Below are 14,004 nucleotides of genomic sequence, written 5' to 3'. Positions count from 1 at the left end.
ATCTCTCCCGGAGATGGAGGCCATGTCTCAGTACATTCAAGAGAATCTGGCAAGAGGGTTTATCAGGAAGTCAGTGTCACCTGCTGGGGCAGGGTTCTTCTTCGTGCAGAAGAAGAATGGGGAGCTACGTCCATGCATAGACTACAGGGGTCTTAACGCTATCACCGTTAAGAACAAGTATCCTTTGCCCTTGATATCTGAGCTCTTCGATAGGCTTTGGGGAGCAAGGGTATTTACTAAATTAGATCTGCGGGGTGCTTACAACCTGATTCGCATCCGTGAGGGGGACGAATGGAAAACGGCGTTTAACACCAGAGATGGGCACTATGAGTATCTGGTGATGCCCTTCGGGCTCTGTAATGCCCCAGCCGTTTTTCAAGACTTTGTCAACGACTAGTGTTGAGCGATACCGTCCGATACTTGAAAGTATCGGTATCGGATAGTATCGGCCGATACCCGAAAAATATCGGATATTGCCGATACCGATATCCGATACCAATACAAGTCAATGGGACATCAAGTATCGGAAGGTATTCTCATGGTTCCCTGGGTCTGAAGGAGAGGAAACTCTCCTTCAGGCCCTGGGATCCATAGGGATGTGTAAAATAAAGAATTAAAATAAAAAATATTGATATGCTCACCTCTCCGGCGGCCCCTGGACATCACGCTGCTAACCGGGAGGCTTCTTTGTTTAAAATGCGCGCCTTTAGGACCTGCGAATGACGTCCCGGCTTCTGATTGGTCGCGTGCCGCCCATGTGACCGGCACGCGACCAATCAGAAGCCGCAACGTCATTCGCAGGTCCTCAATTCCTAGAATTAGGAGTTTTTGTGAATGAGAATGACGTCGCGGCTTCTGATTGGTCGCGTGGCGGTCACATGGGCGGCACGCGACCAATCAGAAGCCGCGACGTCATTCTCATTCACTAAACTCCTAATTCTAGGAATTGAGGACCTGCGAATGACGTCACGGCTTCTGATTGGTCGCGTGCCGGTCACATGGGCGGCACGCGACCAATCAGAAGCCGGGACGTCATTCGCAGGTCCTAAAGGCGCGCATTTTAAACAAAGAAGCCTCCCGGTTAGCAGCGTGATGTCCAGGGGCCGCCGGAGAGGTGAGCATATCAATATTTTTTATTTTAATTCTTTATTTTACACATTTCTATTGATCCGATACCGATACCCGATATCACAAAAATATCGGATCTCGGTATCGGAATTCCGATACCGCAAGTATCGGCCGATACCCGATACTTGCGGTATCTGAATGCTCAACACTATCAACGACATCTTCCGGGATATGCTTTCCACCTCAGTTGTAGTCTATCTGGATGATATTCTCATCTTTTCTCCAGATATTGAATCCCACCGGAGAGATGTTGGCAGAGTCTTCGACCTCCTACGGGCAAACTCTCTTTACGCTAAGTTGGAGAAGTGTATGTTTGAGCAGGAGTCTTTGCCGTTCCTGGGCTATATCATCTCCGCCCAGGGATTGGCTATGGATCCTGCCAAACTACAGGCTGTGATGGACTGGCAAGAGCCCCATTCTCTTAAAGCGGTGCAGCGCTTTATGGGGTTCATTAACTATTACCGCCAGTTCATTCCCCACTTCTCAACTCTGGTAGCTCCCTTGGTAGCCCTCACCAAGAAGGGAGCAAATCCCAAATTGTGGTCTGAAGAGGTCTCCAAGGCCTTCACTTCTATTAAGTCCCACTTTGCTAGCGCTCCCATCTTACATCGTCCCGATGTGGATAAGCCATTCCTAATGGAGGTGGATGCCTCGTCCGTTGGTGCTGGAGCAGTCCTCTACCAGAAGGATGCTCAAGGTCGGAAGCATCCATGCTTCTTCTTCTCTAAGACTTTCTCGCCAGCAGAGAGAAACTACTCCATCGGGGATAGGGAGCTGCTAGCAATGAAGTTGGCCTTTTCAGAGTGGAGACATCTTCTGGAAGGTGCGCGGTTTCCCTTCCAGGTTTACACTGACCACAAAAATTTGGTCTACTTACAGACAGCCCAGCGGCTAAATTCTCGCCAAGCCAGATGGTCCTTGTTCTTTTCCCGGTTCCACTTTTCTCTTCATTTTCTCGCCGGGGAGAAGAATATTCGTGCTGATGCTCTCTCTCGCTCCCTTATGTCAACTGAAGAGGAGGAAGAGGAGCCTCGGCTTATTGTTCCCTCTGAGAGCCTGAGAACCGTAGCACCGGTTTCGCTTGAGTCTGTGCCTCCGGGCAAGACTTTTGTGCCCATTAATTTGCGACCGGAGGTTTTCTCTTGGGCTCATTCGTCCAGAGTGGGTGGACACTTTGGGACAAAGAGGACATCTGAGCTACTGGCGAGGACGTACTGGTGGCCGCATATGGTCCGGGATGTAAGGGATTATATTCTGGCGTGTGTCTCCTGCGCCAAAAATAAATCTCCGCGTCAAAGGCCAGCTGGGTTGCTCTATCCCTTGCCGGTGGCAGATAGGCCCTGGGAGATGGTCGGGATGGACTTTGTCGTGGGTTTGCCCAAGTCTCGCGGCTGTACCATCATTTGGGTCATCACCGATCATTTCTCGAAAATGGTGCATTTGGTGCCGCTACCACGGTTACCTTCTGCACGGGCCTTGGCTGCGTTGTTCATTAAGCACATCTTCCGCCTACATGGTATGCCTGACAAAATTGTCAGTGACCGGGGTCCCCAGTTTGCGTCTCGGTTCTGGAGAGAGCTGTGTCGTCTTCTCAGTATTGAGTTGAATCTCTCTTCCGCTTATCATCCCGAGACGAATGGGTTGGTAGAGAGGGCCAACCAGACCTTGGTCACATACCTGCGACATTTTGTTTCAGCCAGGCAGGATGACTGGGCATCCTTGCTATCATGGGCAGAGTTTGCACTGAACAACGCCGTAGCCGACTCCACTGGACAAACCCCATTCCTCCTCAACTATGGTCAGCATCCACGGGTACCTGTGCCTATGCCCGTGTCTTCCGCCGACTTCAGGGTGGCAGACTGGGCTGTGGAGGCACGGGATATTTGGGACCGCACTCAGGATGCCATTCGGGCCTCTAAGGAGAGAATGAGATCCTCCGCCGATGCTCATCGGCGCCCCACTCCGTCCTTTGCTCCTGGCGACTTGGTGTGGCTCCGCCCGTAACATCAGGCTGCGAGTTGAGTCCACTAAATTTGCTCCTCGCTACTTGGGTCCTTTCAAGGTCCTCGAGCAGGTTAATCCTGTGGTCTATCGTTTGGCCCTTCCGCCACGCCTGGGTATCACCGACACCTTTCATGTGTCCCTCTTGAAACCCGTGTATATGTCCCGGTTCTCCGAGTCATCTGCTGGGACATCGGGTTCGTCTTCGGACGATTATGAGGTGAACGCTATTTTGGGGTGCAAGGTGGTGCGTGGTAAAAAATTTTATTTGGTGGACTGGAAGGGTTATGGCCCCGAGGAAAGGTCCTGGGAGCCTGTTGAGCACATTCGGGCTCTGCAGCTCATTGCTGCCTTCGAACGTAGCGAGGCCCAAGGAGGGGGGGGCCCTAGGAGAGGGGGTAATGTTAGGGGTCGAGTTCCCGCTTCTGCACAGGGGGAATCTCGAGCCACCTCCGCTGCGGTCTCCCATTCTTGTCCAGCCGCAGTGGAGTCTGCTCAGCAAGGACGTCGGTCCCAGCGTCTTGCTCATTCTCACTCTGTTCTGAGAGTTACTGCTGCTTCTCCAGTCTCTGCTATTAAAGTCTGTGCTGGTCAGCAGCGAGCGGACTTCTCTGGGACTAAGTCCTTGTCTGCACGTACTGAGCATATCCAGCGTAAGGTCTCCCATTGGAGATCGAGGGTCATGTGCTCAGGCTCTGCAGCACATTCCATTGGTCCTCTTGGCAGGTCCTAGAAGGGCAAAAGTGCTGTGGCCACTTCCTGTGCTGCTGCTATATAAACTGTGCATGACCGCACGGCCATGCGCTAGTATTGTCAAACAATTGCTAATGTGTGTATGTTATGAGTGCAAGTCGTCCTTGGATACCCCTACCCTATAGTATGACTGTTCGCGGAAGGTGTATGGCTGCTACCTAGCGCCCGACTTATCCTACAGCAATAGTCACACATTATAGCGTCCAGTTGCTGTGACCGCCAGTACGGCGCCGTGCACTTCCTCTGTGCTTTCCTTACCCAAGCCTGGGTGGTTAGTGGCGTTCGTCAGTGCGGCACTGCATGCTCTTCTGTTTCATTTCACACCCAGTTGCGGTGTTGCACCAGCAAGGGTCTAATCGGACTTCAATCCCAGTTGGGGTTGAGTTCGCTGACTACTTGCTCGCGCTTTAGGTGCGGTACCGCGGTCCTGTGCCTTAACAGGATTGCTTCTTTCACGCTGTGTGAGGTTAACCCACGCGTGTATACTCTAGTGTACCGCCATATAGTCTGCTAATTGCTAGCAGCAGGTTTTCACCTGCACGGTGGACCCCGGACTGCGAACGCATCTATACCATCTGTCTTGGTGCGTTCCGCCAGTCCTAACAGTATTACACACTAGGTTTAATGTGGCACAAAATTTGAGACAGGTGGCACACACAGGAGTGGCACTGAAGCAGAAATGCCAATCTTAATCTCCCACTATTTTTATTTTTTCAGGGAGAATTGAAAAGAAATCTGGCCCAGTATTACACACTAGGTTTAATGTGGCACAAAATTTGAGACAGGTGGCACGCACAGGAGTGGCACTGAAGCAGAAATGCCAATCTTAATCTCCCACTACTTTTTTTTTCAGGGGGAATTGAAAAGAAATCTGGCCCAGTATTACACACTAGGTTTAATGCGGCACAAAATTTGAGACAGGTGGCACACACAGCACTGGCAATGAGGCAGAATTGCAATGCAGCTATCAGGGAGCCTTCTAGGGCAACCCAATGAGCTACAGCGCTGAGGAAAAAAAAATCTAGCCTCCACTGTCCCTGCTAAGAAAAGGTGGTGTTTGACAGTGGAAATCGCTACAGCACAAGCGGTTTGGGGGTTAATGTACCCTGCCTAATGCTATCCCTGCTTCTGACGAAGCGGCAGCAACCTCTCCCTATGCTCAGATCAGCAGCAGTAAGATGGCGGTCGGCGGGAACGCCCCTTTATAGCCCCTGTGACACCGCAGAAAGCAAGCCAATCACTGCAATGCCCTTTTCTGATGGTGGGGACTGAGACCTATGTCATCACATTGCCCACACTCTGCGTCCACCTTCATTGGCTGAGAAATGGCGCTTTTCGCGTCATTGAAACGCGACTTTGGCGAAAAAGTCACGTACCGCATGACCCCACACAGGGATCGGTTCGGGTTTCATGAAACCCGACTTTGCCAAAAGTCGGCGACTTATGAAAATGACACTTGTTTTTTGCTTGGCTTTTTTGCTAGGTTCACTAAATGCTAAAACTGACCTGCCATTACCGGCTGCCAGACCGGATGCGGTAGTTAAATGCTGCACACACAGGAGTGGCACTGAAGCAGAAATGCCAATCTTAATCTCCCACTATTTTTTTTTCAGGGAGAATTTAAAAGAAATCTGGCCCAGTATTACACACTAGGTTTAATGTGGCACAAAATTTGAGACAGGTGGCACACACAGGACTGGCACTGAAGCAGAAATGCCAATCTTAATCTCCCACTGTTTTTTTTTTCAGGGAGAATTTAAAAGAAATCTGGCCCAGTATTACACACTAGGTTTAATGTGGCACAAAATTTGAGACAGGTGGCACACACAGCACTGGCACTGAGGCAAAATTGCCAATCTTAATCTCCCACTATTTTTTTTAATTTATGGGAGAATCGGCAAGAAATTAGGCCCGCTGTTAGACTGTATGTTTTCAGTGCCAGAAAATGAGACACAGATGCCACACACAGGACTGCCACGGATACAGATTTGCCAATTTTAATCTGCACCCTTTTTTTTTTTTTTTTCTTCAGTGAGACTAGTGAATAAATCTGGGCCACTGTATTAGAGTATATTTTCTGTGGCAGAAAGTGGCTTGAAGAGATATAACGAAACAAAAAAAAAAGGGACTGTCCTACAATTACTATCTCCCTGCAGTTATCTCAGCAATGTATGGCAGGCAGCAATAACAAGGAGTGAACTGCTGCACAAAAAAGTCAAAAGTGTGGACAAACAAACAAGATCGCTGTGCAGAAAGGAAGGAGCAACAGGATTTTTGCTTTGAAAAAAGCAGTTGGTTTGCACAGCGGTGTACAAACAGCAATGCAGCTATCAGGGAGCCTTCTAGGGCAGCCCAATGAGCTACAGCGCTGAGGAAAAAAAAATCTAGCCTCCACTGTCCCTGCTAAGAAAAGGTGGTGTTTGACAGTGGAAATCGCTACAGCACAAGCGGTTTGGGGGTTAATGTACCCTGCCTAATGCTATCCCTGCTTCTGACGAAGCGGCAGCAACCTCTCCCTATGCTCAGATCAGGAGCAGTAAGATGGCGGTCGGCGGGAATGCCCCTTTATAGCCCCTGTGACACCGCAGAAAGCAAGCCAATCACTGCAATGCCCTTTTCTGATGGTGGGGACTGAGACCTATGTCATCACACTGCCCACACTCTGCGTCCACCTTCATTGGCTGAGAAATGGCGCTTTTCGCGTCATTGAAACGCGACTTTGGCGAAAAAGTCACGTACCGCATGACCCCACACAGGGATCGGTTCGGGTTTCATGAAACCCGACTTTGCCAAAAGTCGGCGACTTATGAAAATGACCGACCCGTTTCGCTCAACCCTACTAGGGACCGTTCATGTCAGACTAATCTGATCAGCTTCTATGAAGAGGTAAGTTCCGGACTGGAACAAGGGAACCCAGTGGACGTAGTGTATATGGACTTTTCAAAAGCTTTGATATGGTGCCACACAAAAGGTTGATACATAAAATGAGAATAATGGGGGTAGGGGAAAATATGTGTAAGTCGGTTAAGAGCTGGCTCAGGGATAGGAAAGAAAGGGTGGTTATTAATGGAGCACACTCGGACTGGGTCACGGTTAGCAGTGGGGTACCACAGGGGTCAGTATTGGGCCCTCTTCTTTGTAAAATATTTATTAATGATCATGTAGGGGGCATTCAGAGCAGAATTTTAATATTTGCAGATGACACTAAACTATGCAGGGTAATCAATACAGAGGAGGACAATTTTATATTACAGGATGATTTATGTAAACTTGAAGCTTGGGCTGATAAATGGCAAATGAGCTTTAATGGGGATAAATGTAAGGTCATGTACTTGGGTAGAAGTAATAAGATGTATAACTATGGCTTAATTCTAAAACTCTGGGCAAAACTGTCAATGAAAAAGACCTGGGTGTATGGGTGGATGACAAACTCATGTTCAGTGGCCAGTGTCAGGCAGCTGCTACAAAGGCAAATAAAATAATGGGATGCATTAAAAGAGGCATAGATGCACATGAGGAGAACATAATTTTACCTCTATATAAGTCACTAGTTTGACTACACTTAGAATACTGTGCACAGTTCTGGTCTCCGGTGTATAAGAAAGACATAGCTGAACTAGAGCGGATGCAGAGAAGAGCGACCAAGGTTATAAAAGGACAGGGGGATCTGCAATACCAAGATAGGTTATTACACTTGGGGCTATTTAGTTTGGAAAAATGAAGACTAAGGGGTGATCCTATTTTAATGTATAAATATATGAGGGGACAGTACAAAGACATTTCTGATGATCTTTTTAATCATAGACCTGAGACAGGGACAAGGGGGCATCCTCTACGTCTGGAGGAAAGAAGGTTTAGGCATAATAACAGATGCGGGTTCTTTACTGTAAGAGCAGTGAGATTATGGAACTCTTTGCCGTATGATGTTGTAATGAGTGATTCATTACTTAAATTTAAGTGGGGATTGGAAACATTTCTTGAAAAGTATAATGTTGCAGGGTATATATACTAGATTCCTTGATAGGGCGTTGATCCAGGGAACTAGTCTGATTGCTGTATGTGGAGTCGGGAAGGAATTTTTTTCCCCAAAGTGGAGCTTACTAGGGTTGAGCGACTTTTACTTTTTTAGGATCTAGTCGGGTTTCGCGAATCCCGACTTTGTCAAAAGTCGGGTCGGGTGAAATCGGCCGATTATTGCAAAAAGTCGTGGATCGAGTGAAACACGAAACCCAATGTTTCAGCTTTGTAAAGTGGAGAACACCAAGCAGCCGCAGACACCGTTAGTAGGCCCAACCAAAAAAGTAGCCCAAATGCAGTTTAATATCTGATATAGGCTGAAAACCTGAAGATTGAAGCTCAGCTTTGTAAAGTGGAGGAGAACACCAAGCAGCGGCAGACACCGTTAGTATGCCCAACCAAACCAGTAGTCCAAATGCAGTTTAATATCTGATAGAGGCCGAAAGCCTGAAGATTGAAGCTCGGCTTTGTAAAGTGGAGGAGAACACCAAGCAGCGGCAGACACCGTTAGCATGTCCAACCAAACCAGTAGCCCAAATGCAGTGTAATATCTGATATAGGCTGAAAGCCTGAAGATTGAAGCTCTGCTTTGTAAAGTGGAGGAGAACACCATGCAGCCGCAGACACCGTTAGTAGGCCCCACCAAACCAGTAGCCCAAATGCAGTTTAATATCTGATATAGGCCGAAAGCCTGAAGATTGAAGCTCAGATGTATTCAGTGTAGAACACCAAGCAGGGGCAGACACCGTTATTAGGCCCAACCAAACAAGTAGTTCTAATGCAGTTTAGTATCTGATATAGCCTGAAATCCAGAAGATTGAAGCTCAGATTTGTTCAGTGGAGAATAGCAAGCAGCGGCAGACACCATTATTAGGCCCAATCAAGCAAGTAGTTCAAATGCAGTTTAATATCTGATATAAGCCAAAAGCCTGAAGATTGAAACTCAGCTTTGTTCAGTGGAGGATAACACCAAGCAGCGGCAGACACCGTTAGTAGGCCCAACCGAACAAGTAAGTCAAATGCAGTTTAATATTTGATATAGGCGGAAAGCCTGTAAATTTAAGCTCTCCTTTATTCAGTGGAGAACACCAAGCTGCGGCACACACCATTTGTAGGCCCAACCAAAGAAGTACGCCAAATGCAGTTTAATATTTGACACCGGATGAAAATTGAGGCTCAGCTTTGTTCAGTGGAGGACAACTGTAATGGGAGGCAGACACAGTTAGTAGGCAAAATGCAGTTCAAAATTGGTAAGTGGAGTACACAGGTGGCATAGCTTTATTCAGCGGAGGACAACTGTAATAAGTGGCTCAGACAGACAGAGTAGGCCCACAATTAAAAAAGGTGGCTAATTGCAGTTCAAAATTGGTAAGAGGAGTACACAGGCGGCATAGCATGGTTAAGCGGAGGAGGACAAGTGTAATTAGTGGCTCTGACACACTGAGTAGGCCTAAAATAAAAAGAAGGCTATATTCAATTCACAATTGATAAGAGGACTACAGAGACGGCATTGCTGGGTTCAGCGGTGGAGGACAACTGTTGTGAGAGTCTGACACAGTTACTAGGCCCAAATAAGTAAGTAATTAACCAGAAGCACAATAACCCTCAGCATGATATAACCAAATGTATATACAGATATTACTACAATTACATAGGTAAATCATAAACTGATACCAATAAAGGGGGACAGTATAAAGGGACTGGTCGCTAATAACCTTGAGACAAATTGTGGGCCACAATGACCTGAAAAAACGACCTCAGAGTCCATATAGGGAAATACGTATCAAACAACTCTTTATTGATCCTTAACACAATCATTTGGACAACATAGAACAGGTAAGGTGGAATACCAAATGGTGTACACAGACACCTCACCGACGTGTTATCCACCACAGGCCCACGGAGCCAGGGAAAGACAACACCTGCATAATAATGAAAAACAGCCTATCGTAACAGTACTACGGCTTACCATAACCAAATCCCAAAATAGCATGTAATCTGTATAGGTGATAATGCCAAACTTCAATGGAGGGGCCCCCTGAAGAAGGTGTGCGACCGAAACGCACATCAGGGTGGGCGCACGGACCCCGGGGAAGTTAACACTTTGCTCTCCACTTAGAGGTAAGATCAATTCCAAATATCCATTGGTGTATAGATCATCTGGTTTGATTGCCATACTATATGCAGGGTTACGGTTAACTTTACTTGGGTACTATGCACCTTTACCTCCGTTGAAGTTTGGCATTATTACCTATACAGATTACATGCTATTTTGGGATTTGGTTATGGTAAGCCGTAGTACTGTTACGATAGGCTGTTTTTCATAATTATGCAGGTGTTGTCTTTCCCTGGCTCCGTGCGCCTGTGGTGGATCACACGTCGGTGAGGTGTCTGTGTACACCATGTGGTATTCCACCTTACCTGTTCTATGTTGTCCAAATGATTGTTTTAAGGATCAATAAAGATTTGTTTGATACGTATTTCCCTATATGGACTCTGAGGTCGTTTTTTTGGGTCCTTGTGGCCCACACTTTACCAAACAAGTAAGTAGGCTAAATGCTGTTCTAAATTGGTAAGAGGAGTACTCAGGCGGCATAGCTTGGTTCAGCGGAGGAGGACAACTGTAATAAGTGGCTCAGACAGACTGAGTAGTCCTAAAATAAAACAGTTGGCTGAATGCAGTTCCAAATTGGTAACAGGAGTACACAGGCGGCATAGCTTGGTTCAGCGGAGGACAACTGTAATAAGTGGCTCAGACAGACAGAGTAGGCCTAAAATATAAAAAGTAGGCTAATGTCAGTTCAAAATTTGTTTGAGTAGTACACAGGTGGCATAGCTTTGTTCAGCGGAGGACAGTTGTAATGTGTGGCACAGACAGACAGACATACAGACAGAGGCCTAAAATAAAAAAAGGTGGGCCCATGCAGTTCGAAACTGCTACCAGGACTAACCAGGCGGCCTAGCTTGTTTCAGGGGGGACAGTTGTAATGTGTGGATCAGACAGACAGACAGACAGACAGAGGCCTAAAATAAAAAAAGATGGGTCCATGCAGTTCAAAACTGCTACCATGACTAACCAGGCAGCCTAGCTTGTTTCAGGGGGGGACAGCTGTAATGTGTGGCGCAGACAGACAGACAGACAGAGGCCTAAAATAAAAAAAGGTGGGTCCATGCAGTTCGAAACTGCTACCAGGACTAACCAGGCGGCCTAGCTTGTTTCAGGGGGGACAGTTGTAATGTGTGGATCAGACAGACAGACAGACAGACAGACAGAGGCCCAAAATAAAAAAAGGTGGTCCATGCAGTTCAAAACTGCTACCATGACTAACCAGGCAGCCTAGCTTGTTTCAGGGGGGGGACAGTTGTAATGTGTGGTGCAGACAGACAGACAGACAGACAGAGGCCTAAAATAAAAAAGGTGGCTAAATGCAGTTCGAAACTGTTACCAGGAATAACCAGGCGGCCTAGTTTGTTTCAGGGGGGGACAGTTGCAATTTGTGGCGCAGACAGACAGACAGACAGACAGAGGCCTAAAATAAAAAAAGGTGGCTTCAGGCAGTTCAAAACTGCTACCATGACTAACCAGGCGGCCTAGCTTGTTTCGGGGGGGGGGGGGGGGGGGAAGTTGTAATGTGTGGTGCAGACAGACAGACCGAGGCCTAAAATAGAAAAGGTGGCCTCATGCAGTTCGAAACTGCTACCAAGAATAACCAGGCGGCCTAGCTTGTTTCAGGGGGGACAGTTGTATTGTGGGGCGCAGACAGACAGACAGACAGAGGCCTAAAATAAAAAAAGGTGGCTTTATGCAGTTCAAAACTGCTACCATGACTAACCAGGCGGCCTAGCTTGTTTCAGGGGGGGACAGTTGTAATGTGTGGCACAGACAGACAGACAGACAGAGGCCTTAAATAAAAAAATGTGGCTTCATGCAGTTCAAAACTGCTAGCAGGACTAACCAGGCGGCCTAGCTTGTTTCAGGGGGGGACAGTTGTAATGTGTGGCGCAGACAGACAGACAGACAGAGGCCTAAAGTAAAAAAGGTGGCTTCATGCAGTTCAAAACTGCTACCAGGGCTAACCAGATGGCCTATCTTGGTTCTGCGTGGGAGGACAACTGTTATGAGAGGCTGACACAGTTACTAGGCACAAATAAGTAAGTAGGCTACATGCAGTTCACAATTGGTAACAGGATTACTCAGGTGGCATAGCTTTGTTCAGCGGAGGACAACTGTTATAAGTGGCTGACACAGTAGGCCAAAAAACTAAATTGGGCTAAATGTCTGCCAAGGAATTGTTCATAAATAAACTGGTGGCATAGTGAGGTACAGGGGCGGGCTCCTCTGCAGAGTTGCAGACAGTGGTATTTGGCGCAGAGTATTAAGGGGACTAAATGGAGGCCAGGGACCCTGTATATTTTTACTATCATCTATCATTGCATCAAATTTGTAATGGCAGTGCCATTTAAGGATTTAACAGCACAGACTACGCAGTGGTGGAGCAGGGAGAGGTAAGTATTGCAAGTGGTAGAGCACTGTTCGAGCTGGGGGGGACACTCTCTCGTGGGCTGCGGTACTGGCACAGGGTCCCTCATATTACGATGGTGTGTCTGATGTTGGGTGCGCACCACCAGAGTCAGAGACACTTCATTGTACTATGTGGGACCCTGTGCCAGTGCCGTTGCCCAAGAGTGGGCACACACACCTGTCCAGGCAAACGGCACTCGCACTGGTGCTTGCGCCAAGTTGTGACCACGGCCCTGTGGGGGGAGTCAGCCCATTTAGGGAGGTATACAAATGGCCTATGGTGGACATTCGGAACCTGCAAATGGCGGAATGGGAGCAGTCAGTAAGAGGAGGCCAAATACAAGAAATTTTTCTGGCAAGCTACGTGTCAGCAGGGGAAGTTGGGGCAAAATAATTCGAAATCCATGATTGGTTCATTTTAATGAAGGTTAGATCATCAACATTTCGGGAAGCCAGACTTGTCCTTTTTCGGTCAGTATTGAACCAGCAGCACTGAAGACTCTTTCTGAGAGCACACTAGCAGCATGGCAAGCGAGCTCCTGTAATGCATATTCTGCCAATTCGGGCCAGGTGTCTAGTTTAGATGCCCAGTAATCAAAGGGGAATGACCTGTGAGGGAGAGCATCGATAATGGTGGAAAAATAGTTTGTAACCATACTGGACAAATGCTGTCTCCTGTCACTTTGAATCGATGCAGCAGTACCTGTCGTGTCTGCGGTCATTGCAAAATCACTCCACAACCTGGTCATAAATCCCTTCTGTCCAACGCCACTTTGGCTTTGTGCACCTCTAACACCTCTGCCATGTTGCCACCTACAGCTCATGTGAGAACCATCAGCGCAACTGTGTGCTGGGAATGCCTGAACCAAATGGTCTACAAGAGTTGCTTGTTTGGTAGCCTATATTTGCTCAAGGTTCTCATGTGGCATGATACTATGTAATTTGCCTTTGTATCGTGGATCCAGGAGGCAGGCCAACCAGTAATCGTCATCGGTCATCATTTTGCGGGGGTCTCATTTTAGGATATGCAAGGCATACTCTGCCATGTGGGCCAAAGTTCCAGGTGTCAATTCACTGCTTGTGCTGGGTTGATGAGCACTTTCTTGAAAATCTACATCACTTGTGGCCCGCAAAAACCCTGTACCTGACCTTGCAATGCCACCAGTTTCTATTGCCCCCTGTGAAGCATCCTCCTCCCATAAATATTCATCCCCATCATCCTCCTCCTCCTCCTCTTTGTCCGCCACCTCGTCCAGGAAAGTTCCCTGAGCAGACAATGGCTGACTGTCATCAAGGCTTCCCTCCTCCTCGGCCGCAGACGCCTGCTCCTTGATGTGCGTCAAACTTTGCATCAGTAGACGCATTAGTGGGATGCTCATGCTTATGATGGCGTCGTCCGCACTGACCAGCCGTGTGCATTCCTCAAAACACTGAAGGACTTGACAGAGGTCTTGGAGCTTCGACCACTGCATACCAGACAACTCCATGTCTGCCATCCAACTGCCAGCCCGTGTATGTGTATCCTCCCAATAAATACATGACAGCATGCCTCTGTTCGCACAGCCACTGAAGCATGTGCAGTG

This window comes from Ranitomeya imitator, chromosome 3 (genome assembly GCF_032444005.1).
Source record: "Ranitomeya imitator isolate aRanImi1 chromosome 3, aRanImi1.pri, whole genome shotgun sequence".
NCBI classification, from domain to species: Eukaryota; Metazoa; Chordata; class Amphibia; order Anura; family Dendrobatidae; genus Ranitomeya; species Ranitomeya imitator.
The sequence above is the reverse complement of the archived record's forward strand: the minus strand, read 5'-3'. Positions refer to the sequence as shown.